Genomic DNA, 18,451 nt, shown 5'->3' with positions numbered 1-18,451 from the left:
GGGCATTGCATGTGCGCCATTTGTAGTAACCTGGGAGTTTTCTCTTTTCTGTAGATTCATTTATTTAAAATGTTTTCTCTTAAATTGTGCTTCCAAATGTCAAACCGTTTTCATCGTTGGATTCCTGTCGTCGAGATTTCTAAACTAGATCACATGTTGATAGGTTTTAGCTAACATTTTTTAGGAAAAAGCTGAACCAGAAGCATTCTTTTCTCTTTCCGAAGGGGCACGATTCTGCCTCTTGCGAAAGCAAATTCGTGCCTCCACAAGAAGCGAATACGTGCCTCTCTAGGGAGGATTTTTTTTATTTTTTCGAGAGGTGCGAATGTGATTCCCGTAGAAGCAAATCCATGCCTCCATGAGAAGTAAATCCATGTCACTCAGAAGGAAAAAAGAAAATGTGATTTTTTTCCTTTTCTGAGAGGCACGACTATGCCTGCCGCGGAAGCAAATCCGCGCCTACACGAGAAGTAAATCCGTGTCTCTTGTGAAAGAAAAAAACGCGCTTTTTATTTTTGCTTTCTCAAGAGGCACAACTATGCCTCTTGTGGAAGCAAATCTGTACTTACACGAGAAGTAAATTTGTACCTCTCACGGAAAGGAAAACAAGTTTTTTCGTGCATTTTTTCCAAAACCTAAGAAAACCAAGGGAAACCAAAAAGCAGAAAAACCCAAAAAAACTAAAAGCCAAAAATGCGTACAGAAAAATAAAAAATAAAATTCGAAGGAAGCGCCCAGAGCGTGGCGACGGCTGAGAGCGCGCCAAGTGGCGTGCTCCCAGCCCACCCAAAGTGACCTTTACGAGGGCTTTCTAAAGGAGTACTCACTGATTACTTGCTCCCTCCACTGACTACTAGGAAAAGGCTAATTAGTGGCGCACTTGTTTTGGCCATTAATGACGCACTACAGGTGCGCCACTATCATCACGCCACTAGTAACTAGTACTAATGGCGCATCGCTGGTGCGCCATTAGTATACCAGACAATAGTGGCGCACCAGGGAGTGCGCCATTAGTATGTCAAATGGTGCGCCATTACTATGCCTCCCAGGGGGTCATATTTACCTTGTGCTTTGGGTTACTAATGGCGCACTTCTAGGTAGTGCGCCACTAGTGTGTTTATTGCAGTGCGCCACTAAAGTGCAGTGTGGTGCGCCACTAGTATGAATATTAGGATTTTTTTTCTTTTCTGATATTTGCACAAGTTACAAAAATATATTACTGGACAGAATATAGACAACACAACATATAAACAACAGATTCATTGAATACAATAGAAGATTAGTCTCCGAATACAATTCATCATATTAGTATCCGAATTCAAAAGACCAAACAAAGTTAGAACATTACAAGTCTCGAGACCGCGAGTGGAGAGTTTGTCATCATGATGATGAGCATCATCACGATGAAACTGGTCTTCATCCGGTTCCTCCTCCGCTCCCTCCTCTCTCCTTCTAGATAGCTCGCGTATCTAGCTTTCGCCTCCGCCCTAGTGGTGTACCCTTTGTAACTGTTACCGCTGAAACGGTGAACTTGTCTCCGACACTCCTCCCAGTCGTCGTAGACTCTGGGAACCTTACCCTTGTACACGACATATGACGACATCTCTATGCACTAGCCAAACAAAACGTTAGTAGCAATTCACAGACAATACATAAGCAATATATAAGTATGCAACAAAAGGATCGAAAGAGAAAAGCAAGACATTAATAGCACGATTCATGGTCCTACTAATAAATAGCATCGATTACATATAAGTTGAACGACTGTCCAAACCAAAGAGACATACAAGTTCATTAAAGTTTAATTACAACATGAGTTAATCGATATTTCAGAACTACACATAGCATCACTACTTTCGACTCACTCAGGGACCGGAGCATGGATGAAGCCATCGTCTATCATGATGGTCATGAAATCGCGGGCGTTGTCAGCCTGCATTTGTAGCATTGTTTCTATCTCACTGTTGGACAGTTGATATCTGAGATAGAACTGCCCCGAGGTACGAAGGACATCTTGATGGATGATTTCCGCAAACTCCGACTGGATGCGAAAGAATTCTTGTCTGATGTCCGCGTCCTGGATTGCCGACAAGCTTGTTGCCCAATCTTTGAGATTATTTGGTAGCAGAAGGTGATTATGGTCCCGTACGATCGCCCACATGTGATGGAGGGCGTAGTAGGCATCCTTCTAACCGCCAGGCGGTTGCTTAACGTAGGGGAACGTCGTATTGTGGGTGAACACGTGCTTGCCATACCTACGAATTGGCCTGTTGAAGGTGCCTCCAGATCTGGCGTAGCCGGGGAGAACATCATCACGAACTTTCTTGATATTTGTGTAGTCTTTCTTCGACTGACGGTCCAAGTCGGAATATGTGGCCATGGAATATTTCGGGCTTAAGAGGATGAGTGTGCAATGTGTGTCACTGCACAAAACACGGAATTTTAGAAAAAAAAGAATGGTCAAAATCTAAGAAATCATATGTTACGGGGCGGTGAGGGGATGACTTACTCGGGAAAGTAAGGCACGAGGAAGTTATCCTTATCTGGGTTTGCCGGAATGACGCCTTCGAGGTATGAACTCGCGACTTGCCGGTCCCCAGCGCTGCCCAAGATCTTGGCATGCATGTAGAAGTGGTCGACTATCACGATGTCCGGGGTCTTGTCTCTAATGATCCACATCTCCATACTTAGCGAAAATAGCCGAACGAAGGTGTAGTGCAACAGATGAAGGTTAAACATAGCAAAGATGTCATCAAACCACAGGACGATCATACCCCCAATGGCGCTATCCACAAAGCCCTTGCCCTCTGGCATCTTGGCCACGAAAACCGGGTATGCCGCATCATTCCCTCGGAGACGCCGCTTCTCCAAAGAAAGAACACTGTCATGCAGACTCCGCATAGCAGTGGTTGCAGCATTGAGCAGATTAGTCAGTAGCATCGGCCTACCCGCCACATGCACCCTCCTCGAGATATCCTTAGGTGAAGGTGGCCCGTCCTGAGCACAGATCATACTCGGTGCAGGCTGGCTCGCACCCTTGTTACTCTTTCTTTTCCGTCCCTTCTTCTTCTGCTGTAATGGGATCGAGTTCTGCTCACAGACAACCTTCTTGAGTGTGTTGGGGCTGATAATATTTTGCACCTCGGCTATCTGAGGCTCGGTGAAGGCGGCAGCTGGAGGCGTCTCCTGAGAACTGAATACCAGACGATGCCTGTTGCAACTGGGTTTCTCCACGGTACCAGCTAGATCGTCTTTTGCAGGGTTGGATTCCTGAGAAGGAGGCCCCAAGAATTCGTCACCGTACCCATGTTCGTTGAAGTACTTATCGACGTTGGTAAATGTACCGTCATTGTCGTTGTCGTCGTCGTCCAGATCCTGTGCCATATGCATGTCTGGATCCTGTGCCATATCCATGCCCGGCATGTCCGGTAGCGTTGCGGGGGTCTTGCCATGGCTTGGCGCCGGCACGACTGGCGGTGTTGTCTGTGGGGTGGTGTCCCCCGCTCCCAAACGAATCTGGCTCTTCGACCAAAGCATGGGCCAGCTTATGCAGGTGGTGAGGGTCATCACATCATCTTCGTCGGCCCCATGGGGTCGATACGGAGGTAACATGTCGTCGAAGCCCGGCAGCACCCGAACCAGTTGAACCCTATAAACGGTGGGTGGCATCTGATTACCGTGGAACATGCGGCTGCCCGGTTGAATGATTCTGCCCTTGGCGACATCGACCAACTCATCATTCACGAAGTGCAGGAGAGTGCACGGAACGTCGGCGGCGCCCTGCGAAAACATGTAGGGCGTCAGGATGCCTAGTCAAAGGCAAGGAGATGAAGTCATTGGCAGAGAGGCTTAATTAGTTACCGTGATGGTGTTGAGCTCGGCTAATGTCGAGGTACCGCCAACGGCGGGCGTGCAAGTGACGGAGGGGCCGCTTGCTACCGAGGTGCCGGTCGGCATATTCTTCCCACACCCGGGTGTATTAAGATGCAATGCCGGCGCCGCCGCGGGAGACACCAATGCCACCTCCTCCGGAGACACCAATGGCGCCGCCGGCACGTTGCGCGAGTTGCTGCCTGTGAAGCTGGGAATCGGGGGCGGACCCTGTTGGCCGCCCACAATCCATGCATGCAGTCCAGAAACCAAGGTAGGCATAATGGCGGTGATCGTCGCTCCTAGTTGGTCTCGCACTTGCTCTTCGATGATCTCCGGAATCCGCGCCACTTGTGCCTTGAGTTGTTGAACCTCGCGCTCCTGGCTTTCCGAGCTGATCTTTCTCTCCTTTCGCCCAGCGGTATAGTACTCCGACCATTTGATGGACAAGCCTTTGCCGGCCACACGACCAGCTGACGATGGCTTACTGAGCTTATCCTTGTTTTTCATTACGTTCAACGCCCTATTTAAAGGGGTGTCAAAAGGGGAGCTCTGAGACGACACCGCGCTACTATTTTCAGTGTCTTGCGGAAGTAACGTGAACCATTTAGAAAATTGGCTTCATTAATTAGAATGCAACCATATGGAGCTAATTACGCGGGGGTGTATTCCTTACCAGAACATGCTCAAGCGCCTTGGTCTTTGGATCCGTGGTAAGTTCCTTGGTTACCGGGTCCACCTTGTACCGGGCCCTGACATAGTTCCTGGTCTGCTTGTCACGGTATTTCTCAAATAGGGGCGGTAGGCCTTGCTCGGCACGCTCCGCGTCCTCCTTGTCCCATATAGGTTCCGCCACTTTGTAACCGCCGGGACTGAGTTTGTGGACCCCTAAGTTCAAGTCCCGCATCTCTTTCCCCCACTGACTTGATTCCATGGTTGCGTCGCTCTCGCACTTGATCTTGAACTCCAGGTAGTCATCTTCGCTGATCGAAGGATGTTTCTCCTTGTTCTTCTCATAACTATCACCTTTTTGAATCATTCTCTTCACCGCAGCTCTCCAAGTAGCCAGGGCCATGCTCATCTTCGTGAGGGCGGCACTGTTCACTTTATTCCCTACAAGGCTTGTGTTTGCGAAGTCACCGGGGAACTTGTATCATTAGTGCAGCTTCGTGAAGAGGAGGTTGTGCAAATTCCCTCGGTCACGATGCCTTAGGTTCTCGGTGTTGATTGAGACGGTGCTCCGGATAATGCACCCGAGCTATCCCGCGTACCCCTTGACTATTTCTAGGGGCGCTGTTGGATGCCCCTCGGAGGACACTTCAGTAAATTCCTCCTTGACGGTGCTGAGCATGTTCGGGCGTCGATCCTTCCGTTGCCTCTTCGGTTGGCTGCCATCTGTGCGTGCGCTGCCATCATCAGTGGTGGCATCCTCGGCGGCACCATCAGTGGTGTCATCCCCGACGCCACTAGGGGTTGTGTAGTCAGGATCGGTGTCTTCCGCGCGTCCTCATAGCGGTGAGGTTCTTCCTCCATCTCCTGGGATAACTCCCAGAATGCCTTGCCCGAACCGCCGGCCTCATCGTTGTGGGCCATGTTTCGCTCTAAATAGGAAAAAAGTTTGGTCAAAAACTTGGTTATTGTCAAGGAACGAGATCATGGTCTCATCATTTAGGGTTTGTCGACACCGAGGCATCCTAAAAGCTAAGCTTTTATCATTTAGGGTTTGTCGACGCCGAGGCACTCTAAAAGCCTAAGCTCTCATCATTTAGGTTTTTATCAACACCGAGGCACCCTAAAAGCCAAGGTTTTATCATTTGGGGTTTTTCGACGCTGAGGCGCCGTAAATGCTAAGTTAAGTTTTCATCATTTAGGGTTTATCGATGCCGAGGCACCCTAGGTTGACTGATATATATGGGTATCTTCTAATAATATACCCTATCAAGAAAAGGGAAGGAGAATTCTAAGTTGGGCCTAATCACTTGGCTCTATTGCCACCTATGGTTTAATGCAGCAAGAATAAAGGGGCGGTTGATCCTACTTAATTAAGTACTAAGATACCCCGACCCATGCATTAGTCGCAAGTACCCCATATGTCCTATTTTTAGTAAAGTCATGCTAAAATTCACGGAAAATTTCAGCACGACCTTTGCTGAAAATAGGACATATGGAGTACCCGAATTTGCTGGAACGGAAGTTAATCGACATTCCGGCAAACTCAAGGGCCTCTCGGGGTACATCAGCAACATCACAAGTTGACAAAATTCCCAAGTAGTACAGCAGCAACATCACAAGTAGTACAAGATAGGATGCAGATCAACATTACTCTAGATAGTTGTAGCCATCCAAAAGTTAACCACACGTACATACTAGCAGCAGCAAACTAATCTGACCAAACTGAACTTAAAACCATAAGTCTGCCTAGATGAACTAACTAGAGAGCGTAGATGAAATAAAAGACTATTTTTTCCAAGACTAAAAAAATTAATTAAACGACTAATCAACAATGCATGGGATAATCAACAACAGGCATGTAGGATGTAATGAGTTGCTCTGCTTGCTGGCTATAAATCGATCAACGCGGCCCGAACAGAATACTATTACGCCATGCGGAATATCAATAGCCATCCTAGCTAGGATCAGACGAATGACATTCGCACAACATGATTGAAATATAGTAGTAGCAGTAGCATGTGCAAAGTCTCAATTTTGACATGCAGTGCTGCAATTCGATTGTTCCACATGCCACAGATCATATGCAGATAAACATGATTACACTAATACATTGATTACCCCTAATTGATAAAGCTAAGTCCTAAGAATAAGATAGATAGCCACGGCCATCCAGGAATTAATTGAACACAAATACACGAGCATGGCAGCAGATAAATCTGACCAAACTGAACTGAAACCACAAGTCCCAATTTTAACATGCACTAAAACTGCAATTCGATTTGATCATTTGTCCCACAGGTAAGATGCATATCAACATTACTCAATCCAGATCACTATCCTATCCTTTTCTAAAATAAAAATAAAGATCACTATCCTATGATAGAAGCAAATGCCATCCCAGAAAATGATTAAACACATACAAGTAGCATGTCCAAATTTTGCCATGCGCTAAAACTGCAATTCGATCTGATTCGGTTGTCTCACATATAACATGTCCAAGATCAACATTACACTGCCTACAACCCTTCCCCCTAATGAAGCTAATTAAGATATCCACGGTCGTCCAGAAATTAACTTAACACATATTTGTAGCATGCAGCAGAGTAAATCTGAGCCAACTGCACTGATATCAAAAGGTTGCATCAACTAGAGAGCATATATAGATGAACTCCAACTTTGTAATGCGATTCCATTTGATGATGTGATCTGGGTAACTGAATCAGTACTACCTAGGTAACTGAATAGAGGAGAGGAGTAGAGGAGGGAGGGAGGGAGGGAGCATTTACATTCGTTGACGAGGCGGTGGTTGGCGTCGCGTCGGAGATGCAGACCGTAGAAGGAGGAGGACGCTGGTCGTAGTCGTGGTCGTGGGCCGGCCTCGTGGCATCGCGTCGGCCGTCGAGGGAGATGAGAGACTGCGAGTAGCCCCACCGAAGTCTCCACCTCCGGGCTCTGGCTTCCTCGTCACGGCAGCAGAACAAGGTGCAGCTGCCGGTGGGGTGGGGTGGGGCGGCTGCGGCGAATGGGGTTGGGGTGTGACAGGACCTAGCCTAACCTAGATTGGAGCGGGGGAGGGTGCGGGGGGTCGTCGACGGCGGGTGGAGCGGGGGAGGGTGCGGGGGCTCGTCGGCGGCGACGGGGATCAGGCGAGGGGGGAGATAGCGATCGATCGAGAGATGTGGAGGGGATCTGGAACGGGGGGCGAGGGAGAAAGGGACAGAGGGGGGGTGCATCTAATAGCAATGGCGCACCACCGAGGGGTGCGCCATAAGTACATCCATAGCAATAGCGCACCACCCAGGGGTGCACCATAAGTAACTTTTTTTCAGTTTCATCTAATAATTTTTTAGAAAATGACTAATAGCAATGGCGCACCACCGAGGGGTGCGCCATAAGTACATCCATAGCAATGGCGCACCACCCAGGGGTGGGCCATAAGTAACTTTTTTTAGTTTTATCTAATAATTTTTTAGAAAATGACAATCAAATTTGAAAACATTTATGAATGTGAAAAAATATCATCAAATTTGTTATTTGAAAATATTTATGAATATGAAAAAATATCATCAAATTTGTAATTTGAAAATATCATCAAATTTGTTATTTCAAAATATTTTAAAAAATATCATAAAAATTGCTATACCAATGGCGCACCTCCCAGGGGTGCGCCATAAGTACACTGATAGCAATGGCGCACCTTCTCCTGGTGCGCCATTAGTAGTTTTATTATTATTTTTAGTTGCATCTAATAATTTTTTTAAAAATGTCAATCAAATTTGAAAACATTTATGAATGTGAAAAAATATCATAAAAATTTGTTATTTCAAAATATTTGTTGACACACGAACACGTCACGTGTACCCTCGACGCCGGGGGTGATGCACCACAACTCACGTCGAAGGAGACCCGACCGACAGCGCGATACGCAAGACAGTCGACGTGCGCTTTTGCAGATCCGAAAACCCCACACCCCCGGGAGGGACCCCGTCAGGGAGTGCGGAGGCTATGGGCTGCCCTAGGTCGATTCGCTCGCCCCTAGAGCCTCGGGATTCGCAGCTCTCAAACACGAAGAACAGCGAAGAACGAGAGAGAAATACAGTGGAGAGATAAAACATAGATGAAAAAGTAGTATATTGATTTGTTCGATTGTGTGTTGTTCAATCGGCCATCACCCCCAACATATATAAGAGGCGGCTGGACTTCCCGTACAAGCAAAGGATTCATCTAGGCTTTCCTTACAAAAAATTACATCAATTCACGTTCTAGAGTCCTAGTTCTATTCCAACTCGGATTCAGTCTGAATCTGGCCCAACTTCTGTCTTCCTCCTTGCGCGGGCCGCTGAGCTTGCATATGACCTCCGATCAAGACGGCCCAAATATGAAACTTGTGCTCCTCGACGAGACGAACAATACTTATGTTGAACACTTTTCCAAATAAGACCATCTTGAATATCTATGAAGCCATCTTTAATATCCAGTCGGACTCGGTCATGTAACGGACTGGATTGTCCGAGTCTCGTAGTGAACTTATAGGCCGTATACTATCTCATATGATAATGACTCCAAAACCAAATTTCACCGTTTTGACGATGCACACAACTTCCGTGTTGATCACTTTTCCATCCGAGGTCATTTGGATTACCTTTCGGGCACATCTTCAGTTTCACTCGGATCCGAGCTCATCCACTCGGATATTAGAGTTTTTCGTCCGACTGGACCTTTTCACTCAGATGTTAGAGTCTTTCACTAGGAAGACAATCTTTCACTCGAATGACTATAATTTCACTCGGAAGACAATCTTTCACTCGGATGACTATATTTCGCTCGGAAGGCAATATCTTACTCGAACGTCAAGTTTTCATTCCGATGGTAATCTTTTCACTCGGATTACTATATTTTCACTCGAAGCTAATCTTTTACTCGATCGATAAGTTTTTCACTCGACCTTTTACTCGATCGGTAGGTTTTCACTCGGATGGTAAACTTTTCACTCGGATTTCCCGACTGAAAACACAGTCTAATCTTGATTTGCCTCTTCAGGTTGCATACGACCTCGGATTGAGACAAATTTTATATGAAAAACGATCGGCTCGACGAGAGAAAACTTTTTCGTGTTGAAGGTTTTTCGATTCAAGGCCGTCTTGATGGCCTAATTACTCGCGCTACCTATCAGACAAGTGTCTGGCACCTCGCGTCATATTTCCGTTGAGGTTCGGTCTGCAGTGTATTGCCTCTAACTTTTGCTTATGAACTCGGATTGAGATGATTTATATATCAAAATCGATTGCCTCGACGAGAAGAAGACAATTCCTTAAGAGTGCTCCTTCATCCGAGGTCATCTTGAAGACGTGATTGGCCAAAAACCACTCAGAACATTGAATTATGCCACTCGGAGTATAGTTTTGGTCCGTAAGATAAAGTCGAATGAATATAACCAAACATCAAAGTGGTTCCACTCGGCGACGTGAATCTTTTCATACTGAAAACCCGTTCACTCGAGACCATCTTCATTACAATCTGTATCTTGCCAAAATCAGGTGTCAACACATGCCCCCCTGTTTTTCGGCAAAGCTTGCACGCCGAAAAATAATATGCATAGTGTTTGTTCTAAGGACGATATCAATACTCCATCGGCCATTAATTTTTCTCAGGGCGATAATTATGTATCGGCCATGTTTGTGCTAAGGGCGATAATCGTATATCTGCCATTGCTTACTTAGGCTTCCTGCCACACACTCGGGTGGTACTTCTTCAAATATTTGCCATTGAGAGCTCGAGGTAACAATGCCCCTTGTATTGATTCCACCAAATATGAATTTCCGGGAACAACTCTTGTAATTCTAAAAGGACCTTCCCAACTTGAAGACCACTTCCCGAATTTTCTATCTCTTGAACCAATCGGCAGAATCACTTTCCAGACGAGATCACCAACTTGAAAATTCTTCAACTTAACTTTCTTATTGTAAGCTCTTGCAACCCTCAACTTGTCTCTCTCTCTATGGACTTCAAAGAAACCAAACGTTTATCGGCAACCTCATCAATATTGTCCATCACCAAGTTATAAAAGTCTACTGCCGATAAATCATTTTGTTTGGCTATTCTCAAAGCATTCAAATTTACTTCTACTGGTAAAACGGCCTCTTGACCATATACTAGATCATATGGGGTCACCTTCGTAGCACCATGCCTTGAAATTCTATGTGCCCATAAAGCTTCAGACAACAACTCATGCCATCTCTTTGGATTATCTTCAATCTTTTTCTTGATGAGTTTGATTAAAAATTTATTGCTAGACTCAGCTTGTCCATTAGCTTGGGCATAATATGGAGAGGAATTGAGCAACTTTATGTTATAAGATCCGGCAAACTCTCTGACTTGGTGTGACATGAAAGATGAACCTTGATCTGTTGTTAACGTTTGAGGAATACCGAATCTATGAACAATGTGCTCGGTTATCAATTGAATTACCTCTGTATGTGTCATGTTCTTGAGAGGTACTGCTTCAGACCATTTAGTGAAATAATCAGTTGCCACCAATACGAACCGATGCCCCTTTGAGGAAGATGGATGAATTCTCCCAATAAAGTCTAAACCCCATCCTCTGAAAGGCCACGGCTTGATAATAGGATGCAACATAGCAGCAGGAGCCAATTGAATATCACCAAATTTTTGACAAGCTTCGCACCCTTTATAATATCTAAAGCAATCATTAATCATAGTCGGCCAATAAAACCCAGCATGTCGCAATAACCATTTCATCTTGGGAGCCGACTGGTGAGTGCCACAAATGCCTTCATGTACCTCTCCCATAGCAACTCTTGCCTGGTCCTCATCCAAACACTTTAGAAGAACATCATCGACTGTTCGGTGATAAAGACCATCATCTCTCATTGTATACTTGAAAGCCATACACCGAACATCCATGTCCACCCTTTCACTCGGATTGCACAAGCAATCAACAATGGGCTTCCTCCAGTCAGGATTGTCACCTATACTAGACTTTTTGTTAATGGCCGAATCAGTGGGTTCAGGTTCGACCTCTCCCATATTGGCAAGACAAGACATCAGTCTTTGAGAGATATGAAACATGCCATGATCAACATGATATCCGGATGCTTGTTGTGCCAATTTATTTGCTTTCCAATTGTCATGTCTAGATATATGAGCAATGCTAAAGCAATCCAAAGTAGAAATTATATCTAGACATTTATCAAGATAAACATTAAGTGATACATCCAAACACTGAAAGACTTTGGATATTTGCTGCACCACTAGTAACGAATCACCATAAGCCTCAATATGTGTAACACCTATAGCAAGTAACATCTCTAGGCCGAATAATAATGCTTCATATTCGGCTTGATTGTTTGTACAAAAATATTCTAAGCGGCACGAGGCTTCAAAAATAGCACCATGAGGAGATATGCAAACAATACCAACACCTTGGCCATTGGTACAAACTGAACCATCAAAATATAATCTCCATGGTACTATTGAGACAAGGTTTATATCAACATCATGCTTGTCATCAATCCGATGTTCAACAATAAAATTAGCAACGATTTGGCCTTTCATGGATTTTAGAGATTCATAGGCCAAATCATATTCAATCAAAGCATAAGCCCACTTGCCAATTCTACCACTAAGAATTGGTCTATGCAACATGTATTTAATGACATGGTCTGACAAGCTACTATGCAAGCACTCGGTACTAAATAATGTCTCAATTTTGTGCAAGCATAATATAAACATAGACATAATTTTTCAATAAATGTATACCTTGTCTCTGCGTCCAATAGGCGGCGGCTCAAATAAGTGATGGCATGCTCTTTTCCTTCGGTCTCTTGAGTTAGAACAGCACCAATAACTCCTTCCTCTGTTGCAATGTAAAGTCTGAAGGGTTCCCTATGCTTGGGTGCTTTCATCATCGGAGGAGTGCACAAATAATTCTTGATCATATCAAATGCTTCTTGCTGTTTTGCCCCCGAAGTGAAATCAGCATCATTCTTTAACCAAAGGATAGGAGTAAATACATCAACTTTCCCTGATAGATTAGCTATGAACCTTCTCAAATAATTGACCTTGCCAAGAAACTTGTGCATATCTCTCTTGCATGTTGGAGCCTCCACTTTATGTATGGCCTCTATCTTTTTGGGATCAATCTCTATGCCATCTTCATGAATAATAAAACCCAAAACCTTGCCAGCTGATACACTGAATGCACACTTTAAAGGATTCATCTTCAGTCCATACTTTTTCATTCTTTCGAAAGCTAAACGCAAATCGGCCAAGTGAGATTCAAAAGCATCCGATTTGACAACAATATCATCAATATAAACTTCAAGTATGACACCGAGTAAATCATGAAAAATTAAATTGATAGCCCTTTGATATGTGGCTCCAGCATTTTTTAATCTGAATGTCATCACTGTCCACTCGAATAAACTAAGGAAACCAGGACATCGGAAAGCCGTTTTGTACATGTCTTCTTCGGCCATAAAAATTTGATTGTATCCGGCATTACCATCTAGAAAGCTAATAACCTTATGTCCAGAAGCATCATTAATAAGCATATCGGCTATTGACATAGGATACTCATCTTTGGGTGTAGCCCTATTCAAATCTCTGAAATCAATGCACACCCTCAACTTTCCAGATCCTTTCTTCTCTACTGGGACAATGTTAGAAATCCACTCGGCATACCTGCAAGGTCGATTGAAATTAGCTTCAAGCAGCCGACCGATCTCTTCCTTGATCTGGTCATATGTTTTTGGATTAAATTTTCTGGCCGACTGTTTATAAGGTCTAAAACCGGCCTTTATAGGCAACCGATGTTCCACTAGCTCTCGGCTTAACCCTGGCATCTCATGATATTCCCATGCAAAGCAACAAACATATTCTTTCAATAGCTCGATTAACTTAGCCTTACAATCGGCTTTCAAATTTTTGTTTATAAATGTCGGTCGAGTGACTGAACCATCTCCAATATCTACCTCTTCTAACGGATCGGCTGATGTAAAACCTTGTCCAAGTTTATCCATGTCATCCAACTCCTCTATAGATTCATACATATCGTTCTCATTGGACTGATACTTTACAAGACGTTTTTGTAACCACTCAGAATTAGGATCCATTTAAACATATCATACCTTGGAGCCGATTGCATTCACTCAGCTTTAAAGAGACGAGCACAAAACCATTCTTGGTCGCGCTGAGAAAATCAAATTCTGATAAGTCACGTCCCGTCAAGCAAGTAGTGTTGGGATGTTGCCAATCCACCGATGCATCGGCCAAAGCAACACATGCCGAGTTATCCGCATGAATAACTTCCACTTCATCATCAACCCACTGAATCAAAAACTGGTGCATAGTGGATGGCACGCACTGGTTTGCATGAACCCAATCGCGGCCTAGTATGACGTTGTAGTTACCTTGCACCTCAGCGACAAAGAATGCAGTAGCCAAAGTTTTGCTTCTGACTGTAAGCTCCACATACATCACACCTTTGGCTTCAGTTTTCTCTTTGCCTTCAAATCCATTGAGCACCATATTGGTCTTGATCAATTCTTCATCAGGCAAACCCAATTTCTTGAAGACCGAATAGGGCATAAGATTTACCACAGCACCACCATCAACAAGCATCCAAGTGAGCGGCGACCCATTGATATGACCTATGAGACATAATGGTTTAAGATGCATTACTGGTTCTTTTGGCTTCTCGAATATTGCGTTTTTAGGGCCCCAGCTGAGCCACCTTCCCTTCTTCATCTACAACACGAAACTCAGCAGGTAAGTAATACACCATATTGATATCCATACCTTCATGAACCAGCGTAGACTCATAGTCCAACATATCAGCCTCCTCCTCGAGTGCATCCACTGATTCTAAAATTTGTCCGAGTGAAGGAGAAGTAAGAAGTGTCGCAGACGATTTCATATCTGTTGCATCGTCCTCCTTTGGTGATGTAGGTATTGCTGTGATAGATGCAGAAGTTGTTGTATCTTGTATTTGTTTAGGCCTCCACACTTGTTTTGGTGGAACCATGGGTCGAGTGTCATTGAACAACTTATCCCTTTGTTTCTCGGCCTCCTGTTCTGCCATCTCTTGACTCCTTAACCTCTGTAGTTTCCTCTTTTGTGTCTTCGTGAGCCCTGGAGGACACCACTTTGGCTGAGTGTATTTAGGATCTCTCGTTTTTACCTGGCTGGTGCTTGCCTCATGGTCATTAGCCGAGTGCTTTGGCGCGATAGCAAGTATCGGCTCAGTCGGATTGCTATGCACAATCGGCTGTTGTATGGCGAATGTTTCGGTGCCCAAGATAAGTGAGTCGACATCCATTTTATCCTTGCCTTTTCCCGACTCAACTGCTGAAACACTTGGTGATTTAACACGCCATTCTTTTCGACTTTCCAGAAGCATGAAATTTCCACTCGGGCGCACCTTTTTACTCTGATGGAATCCACTCGGATGGATATCACTCGGATGGAATTCAGTCGGATGGAATCTACTCGGCCACATTTTTTCACTCAGATAGCTTCCACATGGGTGCATTCTTACACTCGGATAATTTCCATCCGGTCGCATGTTTTGACCAACCGACCGATAGTTACCGATGTTCAGTCGGCCATTATATGAGTATTCAAGTCGACCCCAAACAGTTTGCCTTTGCTCTTCTGGAAACAACGCCTTTGGTCCACTCGGTTTCATATACTGACTGAACATATCATCTGATGGTGACCTTGGTCGCTTCAAGTATGATGGCCGGTTAGAGCTGGGACCAGCCGACTGATTAGCATATTTGGATATCAACATATCAAAAGTTGGCTTGATCCGCTTGCGTTGCACTTTAGCTTCATTCCTCTTCCACTTGCCAACTTCTGGACTCTTGGGTTTGACAAATTTAACTCTAGTATTTTCTTGCACTTGCGGTTGCCCCCCGAGTGTAGGATTCTTGATGGTGATTTTGATTACTTCCTTGCCATCGGGCTGCTTATCAAGCACAACATGTCTCCCCAAGACCGTGTTGCCTTCCTTATCTTTTCTGGGCTCACCAATAATGATATTAGCTTTATTAGCAGATTCGGCTACCTCAGGCCGAATGAGTAGCTTATTCCCCTCCAAATCCATGATATTCATTGGAAAAGGTTGTTTATCAACTTGCATCTCAGAAAAGTTCAATCGTCCGCCATTAATGGCCGATTGTATCTGTCGTCGAAAAACATTGCAATCGTTAGTAGCATGAGAAAAAGAATTATGATACTTGCAATAAGCACGCCGTTTTAGGTCTTCAAACGGCGGTAAAGTATGAGATATTCTAATAATCTTAGCCTGCAACAAAGCATCAAATATTCTATCACACTTAGCAATGTTAAAAGTAAACTTCATCTCTTCATCATGATTCTTATGAATCGGTTTCAGATCATTGCAAGTAAAGGGTTTGGCCTTAGATGGCCAAACAAATTCAGTAGCAAAAACATCACCCTCATCGTCCGAGTGATCACTATCATATTCCACCATATTCATCTTTGGACGATCGACTTTGTATCTATGCACTTCTTTAAGATCTTTGCTTCGGCTTTCTTGAGCCAAAGCCCTTTGTAAGACTTGGTTGATATTTAAGAACTCATAACCTTCTAGCTTTTCTCTAATGGGAGTTCTCAAACCACTTAGCACTAGGTCTGCCAAGTCTCTCTCGGTTATCACCAAACTAAAACACCGTTTTTTTTGTTTCTCTGAATCTCTTGACGTAATCGGAGACCGATTCATCATGCTTCTGTTTAACCGATGTTAGCTGTGATAACTTGAGTTCATTGTCGCCGCTATAAAAGTGATCATGAAATTTCTGCTCTAGCTGCGACCAAACCCGAATGGAACCATGTGGTAAAGAAGAAAACCATGAAAATGCAGTACCAGTTAAAGATAAAGGAAACAAACGCACTTTCAACTCATTTAGTGAGCCCGCTTCACCTAGTTGTGCTAAGTATTGACTAACATGCTCCCATGTGGTTTTTGTGCCCTCTCCATTGAACTTAACAAAATCTGGAATCTTATATCCCGGAGGGCACTGGATGGCATCAAAGTACTCGGGGTACGGCTTTTGGTAAATCCGATTCCGAGGTAACTCAACTCCAAAATTCTCTCTAAGCATCTTAGCCATCTCCTCTCTAAGATTAGCTAGACCATCATCCGTAGTGGACGATGAAGCTTGTGGCAGTGACATAGGAAGAGTATGGTTACTAGCTGTAGGTAGGAATTGTGGCATGTATGTCGACCCATAATTTGGTAGTGGTCGAGTGGTTGTAGCTGTAGGTAGAGATTGGTTCGGCGTTGCCACTGAACCTGTCATGCTCATAATAGGATTAATGGGTGTAGCCATAATCTGATTTGTTTGGGTAGGATAATAAGTCATCGGCACGGGAGGCGCCGATGCAATAGGTAAAGCCAGACTAGGGTTTTGCACACTAGCAGCTACACCATTATTACCACTAGATGATTGAGATATATTCTTCTGAGCATTAGTATTTTCTATAAAAGTTTGATAGACTAGATTGTTACCATCAGCCATACGACTTTCAATCTCAGCCCACTGCTCAGGAGAAAAGGCAGTACTTACAGAGGGTTTAACCTGTTCAGTTTGAAGAGGAGGGAACTTGATTTCTTCAATTGGAGTGATGTTGCCTTGGCGATCTTTCTTGAATTTTGCAAGGAACTCCTGCAGGTCCTTCTCCTCGCGCGCCTTCTTGTACTCCTCATAGACTTGGCGATGATCGGCCGATATCTCATCAAGACTGGGCTTAATGATGTTATCGGCATCTACCTCAGATGGCTTGGGAAGATCGGACATGGTAGATGATGATGATTGATCTTCATTCCCCAGCGGAGTCGCCAAAAAGTGTGTTGACACACGAACACGTCACGTGTACCCTCGACGCCGGGGGTGATGCACCGCAGCTCACGTCGAAGGAGACCCAACCGACAACGCGATACGCAAGACAGTCGACAGGCGCTTTTGCAGACCCGAAAACCCCACACCCTCGGGAGGGACCCCGTCAGGGAGTGCGGCGGCTATGGGCTGCCCTAGGTCGATTCGCTCGCCCCTAGAGCCTCGGGATTCGCAGCTCTCAAACACGAAGAACAGCGAAGAACGAGAGAGAAAAACGGTGGAGAGATAAAACGTAGATGAAAAAGTAGTATATTGATTTGTTCGATTGTGTGTTGTTCAATCGGCCATCACCCCCAACATATATAAGAGGCGGCTGGACTTCCCGTACAAGCAAAGGATTCATCTAGGCTTTCCTTACAAAAAATTACATCAATTCACGTCCTAGAGTCCTAATTCTATTCCAAATCGGATTCAGTCTGAATCTGGCCCAACTTCTGTCTTCCTCCTTGCGCGGGCCACCGAGCTTGCATATGACCTCCGATCAAGACGTCCCAAATATGAAACTTGTGCACCTTGACGAGACGAACAATACTTATGTTGAACACTTTTCCAAATAAGACCATCTTGAATATTCTACGAAGCCATCTTTAATATCCAGTCAGACTCGGTCATGTAACGGACTGGACTGTCCGAGTCTCGTAGTGAACTTACAGGCCGTATACTATCTCATATGATAATGACTCCAAAACCAAAGTTCACCGTTTTGATGATGCGCACAACTTCCGTGTTGATCACTTTTCCATCCGAGATCATCTGGATTACCTTTCGGGCACATCTTCAGTTTCACTCGGATCCGAGCTCATCCACTCGGATATTAGAGTTTTTCGTCCGACTGGACCTTTTCACTCGGATGTTAGAGTCTTTCACTCGGAACAAAATCTTTCACTCGAATGACTATAATTTCACTCGGAAGACAATCTTTCACTCGGATGACTATATTTCGCTCGGAAGGCAATATCTTACTC

Source organism: Triticum urartu, chromosome 2A, assembly GCF_056163025.1.
Source record: "Triticum urartu cultivar PI428250 chromosome 2A, HENAU_Tu73, whole genome shotgun sequence".
In the NCBI taxonomy this organism is placed as follows: Eukaryota; Viridiplantae; Streptophyta; class Magnoliopsida; order Poales; family Poaceae; genus Triticum; species Triticum urartu.
This window is presented reverse-complemented; position numbering follows the sequence as displayed.